The sequence below is a fragment of the Ursus arctos genome, unplaced genomic scaffold (genome assembly GCF_023065955.2).
Source record: "Ursus arctos isolate Adak ecotype North America unplaced genomic scaffold, UrsArc2.0 scaffold_5, whole genome shotgun sequence".
Lineage (NCBI taxonomy): Eukaryota > Metazoa > Chordata > Mammalia > Carnivora > Ursidae > Ursus > Ursus arctos.
This window is the reverse complement of record NW_026623067.1, coordinates 76,246,409-76,263,154: the sequence shown is the minus strand read 5'-3', so window position 1 is coordinate 76,263,154 and position 16,746 is coordinate 76,246,409. Positions and strand designations below refer to the sequence as shown.

The 16,746-nt window shown below is 41.2% G+C and overlaps 1 protein-coding gene and 1 long non-coding RNA gene across 3 annotated transcripts in view; one reads left to right on the top strand and one right to left on the bottom strand.

Annotated features, from left to right (window-relative positions):
• RFESD (Rieske Fe-S domain containing) overlaps positions 1-3,799 on the bottom strand; it is a 13,247-nt gene extending 9,448 nt beyond the window's left edge. The window contains exon 1 of the mRNA XM_026498598.4: positions 3,667-3,799. The gene's annotated coding sequence lies outside the window, so the exon portion shown is untranslated. The remainder of the gene's footprint in view (positions 1-3,666) is intronic.
• On the top strand, positions 3,136-16,746 carry LOC130542756 (uncharacterized). Of its 2 annotated transcripts, XR_008957537.1 has the most exons (3): positions 3,139-3,894; positions 11,359-11,486; positions 13,828-16,746. It is a non-coding gene; the product is annotated as an uncharacterized LOC130542756 (long non-coding RNA). The 2 variants fall into 2 exon arrangements; XR_008957538.1 differs by having other exon boundaries at positions 3,136-3,894; positions 11,359-16,746.

Here is a 16,746-nt window from a genome sequence, read left to right as displayed (position 1 = left end):
GTCGGCAATATTATAACAGTGTTGTATGGTGACAGATGGGAGCTACACTTGTGGTGAGCACAGCATAACCTACAGAGAAGTTGAATCACTACGTTGTACACCTGAAACTATTGTAACATCGTATGTCAGCTATACTGAAACAAACAAGTTAAAAATTATTTTACAGTGAAAAACAAAAATATAGTATTTTTGCGAAAAGTCAATGAGGACCATGCCATGATTCTCTGGATTAGCTATGGCTGACAGAAGGCTGGATTACCACAACTCTAAACAGTTATCTTGTTTTGCTTGATATTGGCAGGTACCCAAAGTATACAAATTGCTCAGGTGGTAGTACTTACTTCCACAGTATTGGGTGTGCAGACTTTATCACATTTTGTGACAGGACAGATAGAGGGGCAATAAAGATAAGAAAAATGGGAACAGATGAACTGAAATAGGCTGAAAAAAAAAAAAAGAAATCTGGAATTTGCAACACATAAAACCGACAAAGGATTATGATTCAGAATACATGAAGAAGTTCTACAAACCAGTAAGAAAGTTCAAAAAAAAAAGAAAGAAAGAAAAAGAAAAATGAGAAAAAGATACAAACATTTCATAGATGAAGACGTCTGAATGGCCAGTGATCACATATAAAGATGCTCAACCTCATCAGGAGGAAAAAATAAAAGAAATGTAAGGCAAAGTCACAAATGGGATACTATTTTCTATCCAATTGGCTGGCGAAAATTATACCAAGTATTGGTAAGGATATGGAGAAATTGATGGTGATGACATCAAATAGCAATACCACAATTTGGCATTTCTAGACTTTTCTAACATATTCATGACCCATTAATCCCCCTTTAAGTATATTATAGAGAAGCATGCACAGACACCAGGAGACATGCATAAGACAAGCAAAAGACAGGAAAAAACTCAAAATGCATCAACCGTAGAATGGAGAATTTTTACATTCATTCAGTGGAATGCTATATAGTAGCAAAAAATGTCTGGGTACATTAAGTTGGATTAATTTCAAAAACATAACTTTAAAGGAAAAAGTTGTTTTTCAAGAACTCAGAGTATGCTTCTATTTTTACCAAGTGCAGAAACAGGCAAAACAAAACAATATATAATGGATACAGGCAGCTAGGGTAAATTTATAAAGCAAAGCAAGGCGATAGTAAACACAAACTTTCTTAAATGTCTCAAAATATCACACTTATTCCTATATTTAAAATTACTCTTTTAACATTTAAGTTGTATCCTACTGTATATTTATGCAGCAAATGATCCAAAAATCAAGAAAAAAGGGGATAAAAATGGCACTTTCTATCCTCAGAAAATGTGCCTGTGCACTTAGATCATGAATGGACTATTCGAGAATTTTGTTCAGCTTATTTAAAAACTTGGCACTAGAAGAGGAAATAAATGAATATTTACTTTTCTTTTTCTAGGCAAAAAATTAGAAAAGAAATACTAGTATCAAGCAAGTAACAAAATACATGAGATGTGGAATAGTACCAAAAGTTAATTAAGTTCTCCCCCATTTCCAAATAAATGAGAACGAAATACAATCCTTCAAGTTTCAGTTTCTTTGGACACAGAGTTTTAGCAGAGTATGCACCCCAACCAAGGAAAACTGCAGGGAACTTTGCAGGAACTGATAAGAAATGAGCAGAGAATGCTGGGCTCAACGATAAAGGTTTCAGAGAATTATGATTACAGTCTTGCATTTTGCTTAGTAAAGTATTATCGTATCTCTCAAATAATGGTCATATTTATTTATGATATCTGGTTATATTTATAATTAACACCCACATTATTCTTAAATATTATGAATATCACGGTCCATTCAGACAATAACAAAAGTCAATGCATTCACCTTAATTACCATTACTTTGATGCACTATTCATATGCTCCCACATATTTCCTCTATTTTGAGTCGACTTTAAGATAGCAAATCTTAATTAAATAAAAAGAAAGTGAAAAATTAACTGGTCTATACAGTTTGGGAGCTAGATGAAGAAAAGTTACTCCTGAAAAACTTAGCCATTTTGTTCCATTTCCTCTTAAAGAAATGTTTTTTGGTCTGTGCCTCAAATAGGTTTCTAAAGGTGCTAATACCATATAAACTTACAGATTAGCTAAATGGATCATGTGTCTCTATCAGATACCATTCCAGCACAGGTTGAAATTAAAAAAAAAAAAAAAGTAAGTTTCCATAAGACACTGGAAACGAAAGAGAAAATTAAAGGAACGTACTTATTACTCCTCTTGAGCTCTGACAAAGGTGCTTTTACTAAGTCTGGGGCCTTGGTCTACACATTATCAGAACGCATAACTCCAGGGTGACACCCCTGCTTTTAGTTCAGAGAAGAGAAATGCCTTAGATAGTAGTTTTGTATCTTTTTGGATGGCAGAATAATAGTAGATAAAACTAGTTATCTTTCAGTGAGTACCAACCTCTTGGACTGTTTGCATACCTGAGTTCATTAATCCTCACAAAACCTCCAAGGAAAATAGCATATTTATTTTCCAGATGAGGAAACTAAAGGTAAAGGAACCTTTTTAACGAAATGTTTCCTAAAACCACAAAGTAGCAGTCAAGATACAAACCTATATCTTCTGAATTTAAATTCGATGAACACTGGTATATAAATCTTAACATTTCATCTAAGTAGCATCCACAGGTTTATAAAAACACGTGGCCTGCAAGTAAACTGTCTTAAACGTACAAAACCTTTTAGCAAAATAAAGCTATCTGTGTACGTATATGTGTATGTGTGTATCACCAAACATGATTCCACATTTTTTAAAATTTAGGAATGCTAATGTGCAAGAGTTGCATCAACAGATGTTTAAAAAGGAATAGTTTCCTAATCTTTTAATAAATTCACGTAGCTGCTCTGGGATCCGCTACCATGTCCCTGCTATTAGAGATCTGTGATCACCAGGTGAGTTCATCTGGTTTTGAATCCCTGCTCTGTGTGAACTGGGGCAAGTTGCTTAATTTCACTGTGCTGCACTTTGCATGTAAACACACACACACACACACACCTCTGCCAAAATGCTTCACTACAAATCAAGTGTTTTAGAGCAGGGCCCGCCCGCGGGGAAACGCTCCAATCCTGTTAGCTGTCATCTCTAAGTCCTTCCAGCTCTGACAATTTATCAACGCAAGACTTCAAGCTGTATTTAACATTTTAGTAAAGTAGTTACACGGAGAGGCGCTCAGGAACCACAGGCACAGTCTACGCGTGCCTGTTCTGGTGGACTGTTCCACCGGCAAACTTCGGGAGACGAGTACCTACGACCGCCAGGGCTGCGTAAACCCCGAGGCAGGTTCAGCGCGTACGAATGCCAGGAAAGCTAGTGCTTAAAAACGCCCCTCCTGCCCCACCCAGGAGGCGGGTCCCGCGTGGGCCCAGACTCAAAGGGGAACAAGCTCGGCGGGCCTCGCTGTCACTGGGCGGAAGCCTGCCCGGAGGTTAACGTTTAATGAACTCGTGCCCTTCCTGAGAAGGGCGGAGAGCAAAGACCGAGGAGACCCCCTCGACCGCTCCAGGCCGCCAGTGCCGCCGCAGCTGCGGCCGCCGGAAGCCCGAGCTCAGGCCCGCCGCCCGGCCGGAAGCAGCGGCGCTCGCGAGCCCCGCCCAACCCCGCGCGAGAACATAACTTACCTTCCTCTAGTTCCTTGCTCCGCCTCCGCAAAACCGGCCAGCCGCGGAGTCCGCGTGACGGTCGTGCGCCAGCCAAGGTTCTGACCGACGAGCGGAGCCTCCGCGGGGCGGGGCGAAGTCGCCCACGTGACCCGAGAGCGCCTGGACCCGGAGAGTACCTCTGTGGCACTGCCGGCTGATGGCCCTCCCACCCCCGAACTGATAGTCGTGAAAGTGTGCTTGACAAACGTAGGTGGCATCTATTTACTTTTGAATGTTAATCTCATTACATTTACCCACATTTTATTTTATTTCAAGTTTATTTGCTTATTTAAGGAATCTCTACACTTAACGCGGAGCTGGAGATCAAGAGTCTTAGGCTCTTCCAACTGAGCTAACCAGGCGCCCCTTGCATACATTTTAAATGCACCCACCAATCTCATTCTCCGGAATTTACCTAATAAAAAAATTTCCGGAAGCTCCTTATACATGTAATCCATGTATAAGGATGCTTATTGCAAGGGAAGAATAAGAATAGCTGAAGTGATCGGCAAAAGGGAACGATGGTTAAATAAAATATAGTGTGGACATGTGAATTACTTTGTAGCCATATACTCACAGGCCAGATTTCATGAATGTACTGAATGTTAAAAAGGAAAGTATACAATACACAATTCTTTAGTATTAGTAAAAATTATTTCTCAAGATACAAATAGGTATGTTTGCACATAAGCTTTTTATAAAAAAATTTTTTTTAAAAACTTAGTGGTTGCATTGGAGGTGGTGGTTTTTCACTTTAATTTTTTGAACATTGCAACTTTTTCTCTGTACTTTAGGAGTTAAAAAACAATCAAAAACCCACTTCCTACTTGTATTCAAAACTGGAAGGTAGTTGAGTCTGGAATGTTTTTTGAAGTGTCCTTGACTGTCTTCTAATACTGTACTTCTTAACTCGGGTTATGCCTTAGAGTTACCTGGGAGTTTTAGACAGTCATGATGGCCAGACCAGTGAAACCTGGGGGGTGGGGGTGGGGGGTTAGGAGGGGTCAATATATTTTTTCTAACTTCCCAAGTGACTCCAGTGTGAACTCAAGGTTGAAAACCACAATCTATATTTAATATCCTGAATACTGATCTCAGATCCTAGAGTGGCCCAGTGGGTCTCAGGCAGCTGAAACCCAGGGGCCTTGTCCATTTACTTCAGTGTACCATGCAAATACCATTTTTTCTATAAGCCCAACATAAAAGAGATTGAGAAACCCAAAATGATGGATTTGCCTCCAGAGTTTCTTTTGATTTCTATTCTGTTCAGTATAGTTTTAGGATGACAGTATTTTATGGGATAACTTCCCTTTTGACCATTTATTTCACTGATCCAAGCAAAAACTAACCATCTAGTTTTGATGAACTGCTTTACCAAAGAGATAATAAAATATATTTGGATTATTATAATTTACATTATCAATTAGCCATCCAAATTATTTTATGACCATGGAGGGTATTAGAAGTCTTTTGGTTGTGTCATGGAAGGACTAAATTAGGTTTGCTGTATCTAATGAAAAGTCCTTCTTTCTTGCCTTGGCATAATCTGGGCATTAAAATAAGACACATCTTAGATTCATTGACCTTAAATCTGGTTTCTAATAAACTAAAGACCTCAGTTGTTATGCACCCATATATACACAAGAGGGAGAGAGAGAAATGGAAAGTTTCTTTTATCTCTACCTAAAGTATTAATGGGGTTAATCATCTAATAATATGAAATGCCTGGAAAACTTTAATGGGAGTGTGGGAACACTTTCTACCTTTTCTTTTTTTTTTTTTTTTTTTAAAGATTTTATTTATTTATTGGACAGAGATAGAGAAAGCCAGCGAGAGAGGGAACACAAGCAGGGGGAGTGGGAGAGAAAGAAGCAGGCTCATAGCGGAAGAGCCTGATGTGGGGCTCGATCCCGTAATGCTGGGATCACGCCCTGAGCCGAAGGCAGACGCTTAACCGCTGTGCCACCCAGGTGCCCCCACTTTCTACCTTTTCTCTCCTTGGAACCAATCTGCATCTTCCTCTAGAACCTTCCTCCATTTTTGCTTTCATCTTTTCCTTTCCTACTATTGACACCTAGTGGTAGCCCTGGCGTGAGTTTTGTTACCTACCACAGAAAGCAACTTTGCCTCTGTGAACTTGCTCCTCAGTATCTTTGTCTAAAAGTTTTAAATGTCCCTTTTCATCTCTGTGAGCCCCTCTCCTGTGCTCTGAGCATCAGGCTATGTCTAGGCAGGCTTTTTTGGGACCAAGCCTTTCCGCTTAGAGATGTTCAAAACCTGCCTTCAATCCTAAACTGTAATCTGTTTTGTGAGCTAATGAAGACATCAGTGTGCTGATAGTTTCACTACAGGGAGGTTTGAAGAGTATCAACCATTCTGGATTTCCTATTCGTTCACACCAGAAAAGGGTGACAGCATTGCTCTTATTAGGCTACTGGGATTCAGATAATGAGAAAGTGAGGGTGGCTTTAAATACAACCTTTCTGCTTATGACCCCTAACTGAAAATCTCCATAGTATTCATTTGTTGTGGCCACCTATATGACATTCCTACCTGGATATTGTGGCAGAAACAGTGGTGTTCACCAAGCATCCCATCTACTACCCTACATTTCCAACCCCAATTTCAGTTGGTTGAGGCTCTGTGACTACTTTTGGCCAATGGGCAGTGGGTGAATATGCAGTGTGTCACTCCTAGATTGAAGCATAGAAGAGCTCCTATTCCACCTCTCCAGTGTCTCTCTCTCTCTCTCTTTTTTTTTTTTTTTTTTGTCACAACCACAGACATTCTAGATGGTGGACCTCTACCAGCCTGGGTCCCTGAGTGACCATGTGGAACAGAGACCACCCACCAGTCACTACCTTCCACTGAGCCATTAAAGATATGTAACAAGTGAGAAATAATCAGTTTGTTGTGTTAAGCCATTGAAATTCTAAGGTTGTTTATGATTGCCCCAAAGCATAATTTGACCTAACATCTCATTGCTATCTTCGTTTTATGTGTTCAAGATTGAAATATTAAAGTTCTCCTGTAAACCTATACTTCCTTTGTTCCCTCCATCTCCATAAGTGACAGCCTGTTCATCTACATGCTTAAGGGAGAAACCTGGAAGCCGTACTCACATCTCCCCTTTTCTCACTTCTCCTGTGCAGAAAAAAGAGTTGACATAGCTGACCTAAAACTGCTATCCTTATAAAGCTCTGCTTATAAGGTTGGCCCCTAGCTGGTGTCTGGGAATTTGGCTGGCAGATAGTTCCCTACCCTGACATAAGATCCTAAACAAGAAGGATGCCTCACTGTGACTAAATTGTTTGCACAAACAATATGGTTTATGCCGACCACAACCTGCTTTCCTTCTGGGAGTCTAAAACTTTGGTACATGCTAAGCAGAGGTGCCTACATGACCAACCCGCAATAAAAACCTTTGGGTGTTGAGTCTTTAACAGGCTTCCCTGGGCAAAAACATTGCACACATGTTTCTGCATTTTCATTGCTGGCTGTATTACCCCTCCAGAGAGGGAGAGAACATAAGGAAGCCTGCACCTGGATTCTTCCATTTTCCATCTGTGTCCTTTTTCCTTATGAGCCAGCTGTGTATCCTTATAATATCATTATAATCATCTTAGTATGATAAGAACTATGTAATGAATTCCATGAGTCATTCTAGTGAATCCCCAAATATGATATTGTCTTAGGGACCCCTGTGGTATCCCCCCATATCTAATCCAGCACTGAGTCATGTCAATTCTACTTCCTAAAATATACTTCAAATTATTGCGCTGCTTTTCTTTATTTGCTGTCACTACTCTGGAAGGTGTCATCATCTTTTAGTTGTATGGGACTTTAAGAAGACCCAATAAAAAACACCTTTTTTTTTTTTCCTGCCTGAGTTTGGAACCAACTGAGAGATACAGTAAGAAATCAAAGTGTAAACTTTATTTAATAATAAAAATCTAGATTAGGGTAGCTTAAATGTGCAGTCAAATGGATTTGCTAACATCTCCTGAATTAAATTTATATGCCCAAATTGCTGCCCTCTACCTTAGAGCTGTCCATCTTGAGAGGATGGACCAGATCGTACTCTCTTTAGGCACATGCTTTTGTAGAAAGGAGGGGTTGCTGAGCTGAGCATACCAAAAAAAGGAGTGAAAGTTGGAGATTTTGAGATTTCTTGCCCACTGTGAATTTTATGTTGCAAGTGGAACTCCAAATCCTGGGCATTAAGCAAATGCTACACGTGCTGACCGTAAGTAGGCAGCGGAGAAGGGAGCGTGGTCAGTGAACACCACGTTGTCTGTAGTGAGCCTTGAGCAAAACAGTGGCCATTAGTACCAAGCCAGGCTAAACGAAGTAGGCACAGAGCTCCGTGGCCCCAGCAGGGTGCAGGCTGCTGCTCCTTGACCTTGAAGCGTGTTTAGAACAGACTCATTCTACCACATTCATTCTTAGCAAAGGTAGGAAGGCCAAAAGACCTCAGAAAGCAGGCATAGCTAAGGCAAGGATTAAATTACAGGAAAAATGTATCTACACAGAATGATATTTACTGCAATTAGAGATAGTGAAGTTAATGAAACATAAGCTTCAGGTCCCCTCACATTTGTGGGCCCTTTCCAAGGTCCTGGGCAGCTCTAGTTATGTGTTCCCATGGTCATCCTTTATATCCTTTTACTATAATTTGAAAGCACACAGAATTACACAAAAGTAGTACAGGGAACTCCATCACAACAGCCATTTAAAAGTACGTTGCTAATCTGATGCCACATCAGCCTTTAATGCTTTAGTATATATTTCCTGCAAACAAGGACATTCTTCTACATAACCACAATACAGCCATCAGAGTCAGGAAGTTAACCCTGCCATCTAAGCCTCAAATCCAGTTCAGAATCAAGTCGATTTAGTTGTCATGTCCGTTTCACTTCCTTGCCTGGGACGATTTCTCAGTCTTTCACTAACATTCATGACATGCACATTTTCAAAGATTATAGGCCATATATTTTATAGAATGCCCCCCCCACCTGCAGTTTGTCTGGCATGTCTTTTTTTTTTTTTTTAAAGATTTATTTATTTATTAGACAGAGACATCCAGTGAGAGAGGGAACACAAGCAGGGGGAGTGGGAGAGGAAGAAGCAGGCTCATAGCGGAGGAGCCCGATGTGGGGCTCGATCCCATAACGCCGGGATCACGCCCTGAGCCGAAGGCAGACGCTTAACCGCTGTGCCACCCAGGCGCCCCTGTCTGACATGTCTTTATGATGAGATTCAGATTCTGCATCTTTGGCAGGAACTTCACGTAGACTGGCCTCGGAGCCCCCTAGGGCTGTATTCTCTACTCATTCAGCTTGAAGGAGACTCACTACACTACTGTGTTGCCATCTACCCCACTGGGCCTCTGTCTCTCCTCTCTAAGCCACCGTATGTCCCCCCAGTCCCCTAGCCAGCGTAGGTGTCTATACCCTGTCCCGTCCTCCCTACTGGCTTTAGGACTGCATTGTTCGTGAGGGAGAGAGAAGACAGAAAGGAATAGTTGTCATAAGTTTTTGTAAACATGTGCAAGAGTAAGATAATTTAACTTCAGTGGATGAAGGCCATTGTCTCTTTTCCTTCTGTCACACAGGCATTTTTGGGATTTGGCTGAGAGACATTTGAGTTGGAAATGTATTTAATTTGTGTTTGGTGGGATATATTTATATGGTTTGCAGCCAATTGTGGTGTACGTTAAGTTTTTGCTGGCCGTCCCAGTGTAAAAACAGCCTCCAAAAATACTCCCAGTGCCCACTGTGATGGCTCTCCTTATATGTTAGCACGCAGGCCAGGGTGTTTTCAAAGTATGAGTACGGGCTGTGGTGTCTGCCCCAGGGATTATGGAAGTTTGGGGAGAAATAAGATTTGAACAGATAGAGCCACTATTCTATGGAAAATTTGTCTTATCATTAGACTCTTGGTAAAATTGTAAGCACAGGATTCTGTTCTCATAGACGGTACACGTGGGATATATAATACAGCCTATAAATTCATATATCTTTCTTGATGGGAATCACATGAAGTAGAATTTATCATAATTCCTATGTCTATAAGTACACAAACCTATACTAAGACTACCGTTTGTTTTATGCTTTCTGTCGATTAAAAAAAGATTAGGCTATAGGAAAGATCAAGTTATCTTTCTATTGTCTTTATGTAAAATATTTTTAAATCGTTATTATATGAAGGGACGAGTAAAGAGTGAGAGACAAAAATTGTAGGCAAAAACTATGATAGTAGTGTATCTAGCAATTAATAAATGTTTGCTATTATGTTCGATTTTTAATATTTGTATCTTTTGTGATTATTTGCCCATTCTGAATTTTCAATTTCATACCTAATTTTTTAATTTATTATTTTGTATTCTTTTTCTTGAAGAGAGCCTCCCTGTCCCACCCACTGTGACCTGGATCTACTCTGAGCTACATTTAAACTGCAGGGCAGCTGAGCTCTGTGCCCGCTACAAAGCACTAATGAGTATCTAACTGGAAATTGTCCAGGACAGCGTGGGTAGGCTGCCTGGGCTGCTCCAAATTCCATTTGCATTCTGGCCCAGAAAGGGAAGCATGGCAGAACGAGCCTTGGATTCGTGTAGATGTCACATGCTCAAAGTCACTCCACACCACCTCGTTGAGTCCAGATGGTGCTGGAGAAAGCGTACCTAGAGGCAGATTGCTTAGCCAAAGTCAGTGGAAGCAGTCACTGAGGCACAGGACTGAAAATACATGTTCCAAGAGAGCTCCGTGGCCGGACAAAGAGGCCCTGCTCAGTTAAGTAGGAGCACTCAGAATGGAAATGACAGTGAAGAGATTTTTGATCTGTAAGAAGAGAAAGAGATGGGGACCTCCACCTTTGCAAATTTCTAAACTTGTAAGAAGGCAGATTCATTTGCCTCTATCTCGGGTAAATGCATGGATGGATCTTCTCCCCATCCCCAGAGTTGTTAAACATGATGCCAAATTAACCTTTTATGAGCGGATTTCTCTCAGTTGAGTTCACCTCCCAGGTTGTACATTTGGACCACCTGCATCCACCAACTGGCATCCACCCTGGGGAAGCCGAGACCAAGCGCCTTTCTTATCTCATAGCCTAAGCCTCCTCTTGAGAGTCTTTGGTAACCCCAAGTACTGTTCTCAGAACAGTTTTGCTTGGCCATTGTTCTAGGAGTAGGGGGTGGTTTGTTTCCTAAGTTAAATAGGGGGGTGAGGAACCAGTGCTGCAGTAAAGTTCTGCTTCCTGTTGACACTTTGAACTTTTTAAAAGAGTGAGGCTCATCATAAACTGGGAAATGAACAAATAGAGCCTCAGAGGTCCTAAAGGAATTCCCCATTTCAGGGAGAGCAGTCTGCACTCCGGCTGCTGAAGGAAGGATCCACAAGTCCCCCGTACTTCAGGGGAACTCTCCAGCAGAGGCTACGTGAAATCGGCAACGAAGGTCTTTAATTTTTTCATATAAGATAGGAAATTTTGATTTTTGAACTGCAGTTCTTGGGATTTGGTTATCTTTGGGCTTTAACCTGCAAGACGATTTAATCTCTGAACCTCAGTTTCTCCCTAGACATTGGTTTAGAACCTAAATAGGGAGAATGTTTGTTTTGGTTTTGATTGTTGTGTGTTTTGGTTTTAATTTGGCTCCTCTCACCCCAACAGTGGAGAGATTCCAGGAGAGCTGGTCTGGTTGAAGTCCCTTCACGTGAGGCCAAGGGGTGAGGGCTGTGTGGTGCTGTCTAACACTCCGCCGAGCCCAGCGTTCCAGGCATGCATGCGCTGCATTAGAGGTGGGTCTCCACATCTCTTGAGAGCAGCATTTTAAGTCTTGACACAGTGTCTGACTTCTCCTCATCTTGTTATAGAATTGGTTAGGTTCATGCAAAATGCTGCCAGGATGATTCTCCAATATTCCTCACCTTTGCTGCACCTGGGTTATCAGTTTGTGGCACAGTTCTGATACTGCTGTTGATGCTTCTGAATCTGGTTTCCTCAGGCCTTAGGGAGCAAGAATACCTCTGCCACATGGTCTTCAAAACTACGGCCTTACCTCAACTCTGGCTTTGTCTGTATATGGTAGAATATATCTTCAATGCTTCAGTCCCTCCCGCTGTGCCTCTGTTCCTTCTAAGAAGGCTTGGGTGAGTTTCTAACGTGTTAACTTGCTTCTTAGGTTGGTGTCTTTATCTGCCATATGCACTGCCTACCAAACTGAGTGCCTTCTTTCCTTCCTTTAACTTACTCCTTGCTTTCTAGCCTAGACTTTTTCCCCCCTGGATCTTCCCCAAAGAAGCACTGTGCAAAAGCAAATTTTTCTTTAATTGGATGATCCCAAGAGAAGATAACCTTCCACCAGATCAACAGCTAAGCCAGACCTGTGCTTGCTCTGGTATTGTCCAAGCTGGCTTGACTTTAGTGTGTGTCATCTTGGTTGTGCCTTCTCTAGGGCCCTAACTCCACACATTTCTACTGCCTATTCCCTCGAAGTGTGGGCATTACCAATATCCTACTTTTGGTATCACTTTTGAACTCACCTAAACTGAGTATTTTATCCTGATTTTCCTAGTCTTCTTCTCCCTTAAATCTGTATTATCTTTAAGGAGGTGGTTCTAATGGACTAGCCCCAGAGGTCAGGCTACAAAGTCCATATGTGACTGCTGGAAGCCCCGTGTGTGTGTGTGTGTGTGTGTGTGTGTGTGTGTGTGTGTGTGTGTTTTGAAAGTGGGGACATTTCCCAAAGAAAGGATTATTGCAAAGAAGGCAGAGGTTCCTAAAACGTGTTCACTTGGAGGGTTGTTTTGCACTTAGCATATTGAAGGCTCTGAGAAGTCCTGCTTTCAAGAAACCTGGTTGGGAAGAGAGGAATCAAATAGAAGTTACAAGGAAGTACTCAGAAAAATTCAGAATGTGGGATATTCTGCAAGACAACTGGCTTGGTTTTTTCAAAAAACACAATAGCTTTTTTTGTTAAAAGGTCAGGGAGGCCATTTTGGAATAAAAGAAACCAGGAAGACCTAGCAATCAAAGGCAGAGTGTATACACTATGATTAGATTTTGGCTCAAAAGGAAAATATTCAACTTACGTTGAGGACAAAAGTGAAAATTTGAATATGGACTGAGTATTAGGAGATTTTAGGAAATGTTAACTCCCTTAAGTGTGGTAAGCTCTCGTAGTCATGCAAGAATGTCTTAGGAGCTGCATGCTCAGGTATTCAGAGGTGAAGGCTAATGATACCGTGTTTGCTGCTAATTTTCAAATTATTCAAAGACAGCAAAATATATGTAGATGTGTAAAAGGAAAGATGGCAAAATGTTAACGACTGTTGAATCTCAATGGTGAATACGTGGGTGTTCTTTTGTATTATTCTTCAACACTTCTATGTATTTTATAATAAAAAACTAAAAAGAGAGATCTATTTAACCTAGTGTTCTAAACGTTTAACTGAAATTCTCTTTTTCCTTTATGACATATTAATATGGAAGCATCTGTTGCTTCGCACAGTATACTCTGGAACATGTTGGCCTAGGTCAGGCTTTCAGTGGCTACATTTAAAAAATATGCAATAATGATAAATGCTCAGTGAAGAATACAAATCCTTTTTAAAAATTCAGAATGCCCTCAAAAAACTCTATCCAGCTAGCCGAGGAAATGTTTGCTACCTTGCCTACAGGGCAGCAGTTCTAATACTCATTTTAACACAGTGGTGTGACTTCACTGGCCAAAGGAATGGAGTTCACAGCTTGTAGGGTGGTTCTTGAATGTCTAGAATTGCATTATCCAAATACTTTGTTTTAATGTAACCTTTTAGATGATGATGATCCAGGCTAAATTCTCAATCAACTGTATCCTTCCGTCCTTAAAGATTTAGGTGAAATGATAGATGGCTTAGAGCACTTTCAGGAAGAGAGAGAAACAAAACTTTGCAGGCATAATTGACTCTATCTGGGATGAATTTATAAGGAAGCCCTATAGTCTCTCCTGGTGGTTGTTAATTCTATGTATCAGCTTGACTGGACCAAGGAATGCCCAGATATTTGGTTAAACATTATTTTTGGGTATGCCTGTGAGGGTGTTTCTGGATGAGCATTTGAATTGGTAGACTGACTAAAGCAAATTGCCTTCCCCAATAGGGCTGGGCATCATCTAATCCATTGAGGGCTTCAATAGAACAAAAGAGCAACAGAACACAAAACCGGAGAAAGGGGGAATTCACTCTCTCTGCCTGACTGTGCTGGGACATTGGTCTCCTCCTCTCCAATGGGAACTGCACCATCAGCTCTCCTGGGTCTCCAGCTTGTAGATAGCACATCGTGGGACTTCTCAGCCTCCGTAATTGCTTGAGCCAATTCCTTATACCATATAAATATATGTGTACACACACACGATTGTTGTTTCTCTGGAGAACCTAGACTAATACATTCCTTATAACCACTTGGATGACTTTAGAGAAGACAGCAACTCAGGCTGGTTAGACAATGAGAAAATTTACTGTTTCACATAAGACAGTCTGAGGTTGGATGACTCCAACTTTGGTGAACTCAGCTGCTCAACTACATAATCAAAGACTTGGGTTTTTACCTTTCCATTCTTTGAGCTGGATGATGGTGGCCTTCTCTTAAGGTTATCTCCATTCTGTGGGTTACACAATGGCTGTGAGAGCTTCAGGTCACATCTATAAACTACACCATTCAGAGGAAGAGAAAGAATTGCCTCTACTGATACCTCCTATTTAAAGTTAGGAAACCTTTGCCAGAAGCCCTTACCGCTAGTTTCATTGTCCAGAACCAGTCAACCAGCAAGCAGAATGGGATGACCATGGTTGACTTAGGTATCTCCCAGAGCTGGGGGAGGGTTATCTTACTTGATGGGTGAAGTGGCAGTTGTGAAATATGACACCGAATTCTTTGACACTTCTTCCATTAGAAGGTAGGGTTTATGCCTTTAAAATCTGGGCAGGTTTATGACTGCTTCAAGCAGTAGAGTACAGAGGAATCTGTATGACTTCTGAGACAAGGCATACCAAGCCATGTGGCTTCCATATTGTTCACTAGAACATTTGTTCTTGAAAACTTGAGCTGCCTTAAAAGAAGTTTGACTGCTGTAAGGCTTCCATGCGGTAAGAAAGTCAAAACCCCGTGGAGGGCCATGCTTAGAGACTCTAGTCAGTAGTTCCTGATGAGCCCTGCTTTTGAATATTTCAGCCAAGGCAGCAGATATATGAGTAAAGAAGCTCCCCATTGTAGACCCCAGTCATTTGAGTCTTCCCCCACTAAGGCCCCAGGTACCATGGAAGAGAGACAAACCAGCTCTCCTATACTCTGTCCACGCCCTGACCCACAGAATCCATAAGTGTAATTAAATGGTGGTTATTTTACACCACAAAATTTGGGATAGGTTGTTGCATAACAATAGATAACTAGAACACATTAGTCCTGAACAAAATTAGGATTCTTTTAGTAAGGCAAGAGAATAGTTAGAAAATGGTTGATGTTGTTATGGACAACCACAGAGCCTGCTCTGTTTTTGATGCTGGCTCTTATATTGATGTCCATGGACATTGGGTTTCTCTAACATACCCAACTTTTAGATTTTTTTTTTTTTTGAACAAAAAGTGTTTCCTAAGGTTAAGTGATGTTCTTTGGGGCAAATAAAAGACATCCTGGGTAGCTGGGTAGCTTATTCGATTAAGCATCTCTCTTCGGCTCAGGTCATGATCCCAGGGTCCTGGGATTGAGTCCTGCGTAGGGCTCCCTGCTCAGTGGGGAGCCTGCTTCTCCCTCTCCTCCCCACTCGTGCTCTCTTTCGCTAGCTCTGTCGCTATCTCTGTTTCTCTCTCTCTTCAAATAAAATCTTAAAAAAAAAAAAAGACATCCCACAGGCATGATTTTGTTCAGACATTTTGGACCTAGGGTCCCTCCTCAAGCCTCTGAAGAGTTACATTCTAGACTTGGTCAATCCAAATTGACACCAAGCTCCCCTGCAAACACAGAAGCTCTGTGGAACAAAAAAGAAGCAAAACCATCCCTTAGTCTAATCTAATACAACCTTGAAATAAAGTTGAGATAAAGGCTAGCTGAAATAAGGAGACTCCCAAAGTTCAGTGCCTTAAAGAAATTTATTTCTCTGTCACATAATCTTCTGTCCAGTTTAGGCTGTCTTTGTCCTGCAAGATCCAGAAAGGACCCAGATTCCTTTCATCTTGTTGCTCTGTCACCTTCTAGGATGTTGTCCACATCTGCATGGCTGAACCTGGTCATGGTTACATTGTGTGACTATCATATCATATTTTCCAGCCAACAGGAAGGGGAAGGACAACATGGAGGAGCCCAATCTCTATGTTTTAAGACCCAAGTCTGGAAGCCACCCATGTCACTTTTGTTCACATTCTGTTGCTAAGAACATAGTCACATGGATCTAACTAGATGCAAAGGAGACTGGGAAATGTAGTCTCTGGCTGAACAGAGGAGGGGAAATGGATTTTGGTGAATAGCTGGCAGTGTTCTCCATTCCTAGCAAGTCAGTTCTTTACTTGGATAATTTGGAGGCTAAGATGATGAAACTCTGATATAACCGTGTAGTTTTTCTAAAATGCATTTAATTTTTCAGGTAGCCATTTTTTAATGTAACACGTTCTTTCCCACCTCACACTTGTGTGCCCAGGCTGCGGCTCTAACAGACACAGTTTACATAAAGCAAGACCAGTATCTTAGGCTCAGATGAACTTCTTGGCTATCACCTGTTCAAATGACAAAACAACACCAACATCAATGAAGAACCCCTCACGGCTTTACCTCTGCCACTTACTAGCTGTTTGATGATGGGCAAGTTATCCTTAGTCCCAATTTTCTTATCTAATAGATGAAGAGGATTATGATATAACACTTAAAGTTGTTGTGAGGATTAATTGAATTGATGCTTGTAAAGTGCCGAGCGTCATAGAAATTATTTAGGGCAACCTTCTTGGGTCCCCTTTCTCTTTGGGAGCCTTGTACTATTGCTCAGTACTATCGCTTAATAAACTTTGCTGCCCACTGCTAAAAAAAAAAAAA